Consider the following 6135-nt stretch of genomic DNA (forward strand, 5'->3'; position numbering starts at 1 on the left):
CTTCATCAGATGACAGTCCTATAACATCATATTACACAATGCATATAGAGTTTGTTCAAAAATGTGCATATTTAGCGGCACAAATCGTCGTTATACAATGAGAATAGTAGCCAAGCTGCAAAGAAAATGTCGGGGGAAATCTTGGGAGAGGCACCTAGTCTAATCAGTAACTAATCCTAAACTTGACTAAAAAATACAGGTTGGACAGCAAATGAAAGATACATTAGTTCTTAATGCAATCGCTGTGTTAGATTTTTAAAATTAACGTTACTACAACATACAGCGTGCGTTAAAGCAAGACCGCACCGAGATTAATGGCGGAATATGAGTTTTACATTTTTCAACAGAACGAATTAACATCATATATAGTTCTTACTTTTTGATGAACTCCCATCAGAATCTTGGGCAAGGTGTCCTTTGTCCAAAAGAATCGTTGGTCGGTTGTAGATTGTCCTCTTCAACGTGCGAATTAGCAGTAAACAGTAGCCATGTGGGCGAGACGTGCCCAAGTCCCTAGAAGGCAGCACAAATAAATATCGTAAAATCGCAATATACTGATATAAACTGATATAACTCGGTTTAATATAACAACTTTATGATGTCGTCAACACCTATATCGAATAAAAACAGAGCCGGATATATCTAAGGGCTATAACGGGAGCGTTCTAGAACGACAGCCAGAGCGCCTTTCTGCGTCCTGGCGAGGAGAACAAAGGACGGTCCTCACGTTCCCAGCCCATTTATAAGCTCTCAGATCTGCCTAGCAACACCATTTCAATTCTCACTATTCGCTGACATCCAGGGGAAGGCGTATACAGTGCATCTCAACCAATAGAAGAGAGGCAGATTTACAAACCGACCTCAGAACAGCCAGCAGATTTCAGCATTCTCACATCCTCATAGGAAAATTGCTCTAACTCCAGTTCTGTTTTACTCACAGATATAATTCACACGGTTTTAGAAACTAGAGAGTGTTTTCTATCCAATAGTAATAATAATATGCATATTGTACGAGCAAGAATTGAGTACGAGGCAGTTTAATTTGGGAACGAAATTATTAAAAAGTGAAAACAGCACCCCCTATTGAGAAAAGGTTAATTGCTATTTATGATTTTATGAAGCCTGTGCTGGTTGAAAAATATGTTGATGTGGGGCGCTGTCATCAGACAATCGCATGGTATGCTTTGCCGTAAAGCCTTTTGTAAATCAGTCAACGCAGTTAGATTAACAATAATTAAATATTTTAAATGCTATAAGGTACTAGTATGTTCATGAATGTTTAATATTATGATTATTTTTATGAATTGTGCGCCCTCCAATTTCACCGGATGTTGTCGGCTGGTGTCCCGCTAGAGGGACGCCTATCCCTAACAGTGAAATACTCAATCGCCATGATGAAGGCTTTACCATCACCTATGGCTCCCTCAAAGTGGCCTGCTGGAGGTAATTTTGCAGGGCGCTGGCAGTGCACCTCCTTGCTCAAAGGCGGAGGTAGCGGTCCTGCTGCTGGGTTGTTGCCCTCCTACGGCCTCCTCCACGTCTCCTGATGTACTGGCCTGTCTCCTGGTAGCGCCGCCATGCTCTGGACACTACGCTGACAGACACAGCAAACCTTCTTACCACAGCTCGCATTGATGTGCCATCCTGGATGAGCTGCACTACCTGAGCCACTTGTGTGGGTTGTAGACTCCGTCTCATGCTACCACTAGAGTGAGAGATCCGCCAGCATTCAAAAGTGACCAAAACATCAGCCAGGAAGCATAGGAACTGAGAAGTGGTCTGTGGTCACCACCTGCAGAATCACTCCTTTATTGACGGTGCCTTGCTAATTGCCTATAATTTTCACCTTTTGTCTATTCCATTTGCACAACAGCATGTGCAATTTATTGTCAATCAGTGTTGCTTCCTAAGTGGACATTTTGATTTCACAGAAGTGTGATTGACTTGGAGTTACATTGTGTTGTTTAAGTGTTCCCTTTATTTTTTTGAGCAGTGTATATATACACACACACACACACACACACACACACACACACACACACAGTACCAGTCAAAAGTTTGGACACACCTACTCACTCCAGGGTCTTTCTTTATTTTTACTATTTTCTACATTGTAGAATAATAGTGAAGACATCAAAACTATGAAATAGCATTTCTGGAATCTTGTAGTAATCAAAATATATTTTATATTTGAGGTTCTTCAAATGTGCCACACTTGCCTTGATGACAGCTTTGCACACTTGGCATTTGGCAGACAGCAAAAGACCATTCACCATAAGCACAAATAATCTCAGCTTCCCTAGCTCACCATGTCGAACACCATTATTTGGCTTCGGTAGACTGGCAAAGGACTATGGCTGCATTTACAGAAGGAACCCAATACTGATATTTTTTTCACAATCAGATCAGTTCTGAAAAATATCTCAGGTGAATTAAGACCAATTAGCGGGAAAAAGATCAGTATTGGGCAGCTTGTGTAAACACAGCTAGTGTGGCTCAGCATTACACCATGTAAAACAGGGGTCTCCAACCCTGTTCCCGGAGAGGTATGCTCCTGTGGGTTTTCGCTCCAAACCCAGTTGTTAATAACCTGGTTCAGCTTATCAACCAGCTATTTATTAGAATCAGGTGTGCTAGATTAGGCTTGGAGTGAAAACCTCCAGAAACAGGGTTGGAGAGCCTTGATGTAAAACCACCATAAAATAAATATGGATATTTTCTATCACTCTTCGAAATGGATTCACATAATATGTGTATATAAGCTGTACATGGCTCTGTAGCATCAAACAGATCCTAGACATTCAGATATCCAAAGAATGATTATTTTGTCAAAATCTAAAATACAGGGGAGTACACTATTTAATGTTACATGGGTGTGTACACTTTAATGTTAACTCAAGAGAACTCGGTATTCAACAGTAATGTTAAATGGTAAAATTAACATACACATTTTATTTCTGAACAATGTAGTACAGTTCTGTGTTGTAGAGACACACAAGTGCAAAGAACTGTAGGTACATATTGTTACACCAGGTAATGTGATTTACCCAAAGATTTTTTCCTACATCTTGTCTATTTCAAGTGTTCTGTCATTGATCGAGCCAGATGTGTGTCCACCCCAAAGTGCTGCATGTCATGATGACAGAAACCTGTCTTAATCAATGAGAAATAGACAAGATGGCAGCGTACACAGTGTTGGACTACTTCATGGAGCAAAAAAAGTGTTTACTTTAAAAATGGAGCACTTTCTAAATTCAAACTGATCCCCTACAACTGGACACAGTCATTTTATGAGACTCCTGCTTCCCCAAATCGAGGATGAAGAAGGAATCGCTGAGGTTGGTTACTCTTCTCTGTGCTACACCAAATGGTACCTATCCTGTAACTCCCAGTAATGCATACCAATACTCTTTGGTTATATGACTTTTGGTGTAACAATCTGTAGCTAAGAGGTCATTATGAAATTGCCATTCACAAAGAAAATACAATATGATCAGTGTAGTAAAGTTCAGGGAATACTTGTAAAGCTGTGGGAACAGTATTGTCATGATCAAACTGCCATTCAGCTCCTCATCAGTAGTCTGCTTGAAATCCAGCATAATGTCTAATCCTTTGAGAGTGATACAGTTCACAGGATACAGTTCTGCTACAATGACACACGCAGGCAAAGGAATTATGTTTCTGTATCTAGAATACACTCCAGGAAGAAGTCCAGGCAACAAAGTATTGTCTGTAAGACAAAAAAATAGTAATAAAGTACACACTATTGTAGTTTGAACAAGAGTTGAACTGTGCCAGCATAACATTAGGGTAGACTAGTTGAACATACATACATCTGCAAAGGAACAGATATTAAATTTACAACAATGTTTCGTAGAAGGAAATATGGCATAACCGTCAACCTTTGCACAGTCGCCAGATATATTTGTGAAAATAACACAAAAAAACGAAACACTTGAGTGTGCATAACTATTCACCACCCCAAAGTAAATACTTTGTAGAGCCATATTTTGCAGCAAATACAGCTGCAAGTCTCTTGCGGTATGTCTCCATAAGCTTGGCACATCTAGCCACTGGGATTTTTGCCCATTCTTCAAGGCAAACTGCTCCAGCTCTTTCAAGTTGGATGGGTACCTGCTGGTGTACAGTAATCTTTAAGTCATACCACAGATTCTCAATTGAATTGAGGTCTGGGCTTTGACTAGGACATTCCAAGACATTTACATGTTTCCTTTAAACCACTCAAGTGTTACTTTATCAGTATGCTTAGGGTCATTGTCCTGCTGGAAGGTGAACCTCCATCCCAGTCTCAAATCTCTGGAAGACCGAAACAGGTTACCCTCAAGATTTTCCCTGTATTTAGCGCCATCCATCATTCTGACCAGATTCCCAGTCCCTGCCGTTGAAAAACATCCCAACATGATGCTGCCACCACCATGCTTCACTGTAAGGATGGTATTCTCGGGGTGATGAGGTGATGGGTTTGCGCCAGACAGTGATGGGTTTGCGCCAGCCTTGATGGCCAAACAGCTCAATTTTAGTCTCATCTGAAAAGAGTATCTTCTTCTATTTGTTTGGGGAGTTTCCCACATGCCTTTTGGCAAACACCAAATGTGTTTGCTTATTTTTTTCTTTAAGCAATGGCTTTTTTCTGGACCCTCTTCCATAAAGCCCAGCTTTGTGGAGTGTACGGCTTAATGTGGTCCTATGGACAGATACGTGGATCTTTGCAGCTCCTTCAGGGTTATCTTTGGTCTCTTTGTTACCTCTCTGATTAATGCCATCCTTGCCTGGTCTGTGAGTTTTGCTGGACGGCCCTCTCTTGGCAGGTTTGTTGTGGTGCCATATTATTTCCATGGATTTAATGGTGCTCCGTGGGATGTTCAAAGTTTCTGATATTTTTTTATAACCCAACCCTGATCTGTACTTCTCCACAACTTTGTCCCTGACCTGTTTGGAGAGCTCCTTGGTCTTCATGGGGTCACTTGCTTGGTGATGACTCTTGCTTAGTGGAGCTGCATACTCTGGGGCCTTTCAGAACAGGTGCATATATACTGAGATCATGAGAAAGATCATGTGACACTTAGATTGCACACAGGTGGACTTTATTAAAGTAGTTATGTGACTTCTGAAGGTAATTGGTTACACCACATCTTATTTAGGGGCTGCATAGCAAAGGGGTGAATACATATGTAAGCACCACTTTTCAGTTTTTTATTTATGTTTTATTATTTGGAAAAAGTATTTTTTTCAATTTCACTTCACCAAGTTGGACTATTTTGTGTATGTCAATTACATGAAATCCAAATAAAAATCTATTTAAATTACAGGTTGTATTGCAACAAAAATTTTAAGACGCCAAGGTAGATGAATACTTTTGCAAGGAACTGTACCTGTGCCCCCAGCCGCCTGTGACTTGTACATACCACATAACTGAATTGATCTCAGACAGAGACAATGGATAAGACACAACACCGTCAGGTAGGTAGGAATACGTACACTGGTTCACATGGTATGGTATGGCCCTCAATCTCACACAAATGATCAATGAACCTGCCAGGTACAACCCCAAATCCGTAAACATAGGCACCCTAATAGATATCATCCTAACCAACCTGCCCTCCAAATACACCTCTGCTGTCTTCAACCAGGGTCTCAGCCTCATTGCTTGTGTCCGTAATGGGTCTGCGGTCAAACGACCACCACTCATCACTGTCAGACGCTCCCTAAAACACTTCAGCGAGCAGGCCTTTTTAATCGACCTGGCCCGTGTATCCTGGAAGGATATTGACCCCATTCCGTCAGTTGAAGATGTCTGGTTATTCTTTAAAAGTGCTTTTTCTCACAATCTTAAATAAGCATTCTTTTTTCAAAAAAATGTGAACCAGGAACAGATATAGCCCGTGGTTCACTCCAGACCTGACTGCCCTTGACCAGCACAAAACATCATGTTGCGTACGACATTAGCATCAATTAGCCCCCGCAATATGCAACGTTTCAGGGAAGTCAGGAACCAGTATACACGGGCAGTTAGGAAAGCTAAGGCTAGCTTTTTCAAACAGAAAATTGCATCCTGCAGCACAAACTCCAAAATGTTCTGGGACACTGTAAAGTCCATGGAGAATAAAAGCACCT

Source organism: Salvelinus fontinalis, chromosome 25, assembly GCF_029448725.1.
Source record: "Salvelinus fontinalis isolate EN_2023a chromosome 25, ASM2944872v1, whole genome shotgun sequence".
NCBI classification, from domain to species: Eukaryota; Metazoa; Chordata; class Actinopteri; order Salmoniformes; family Salmonidae; genus Salvelinus; species Salvelinus fontinalis.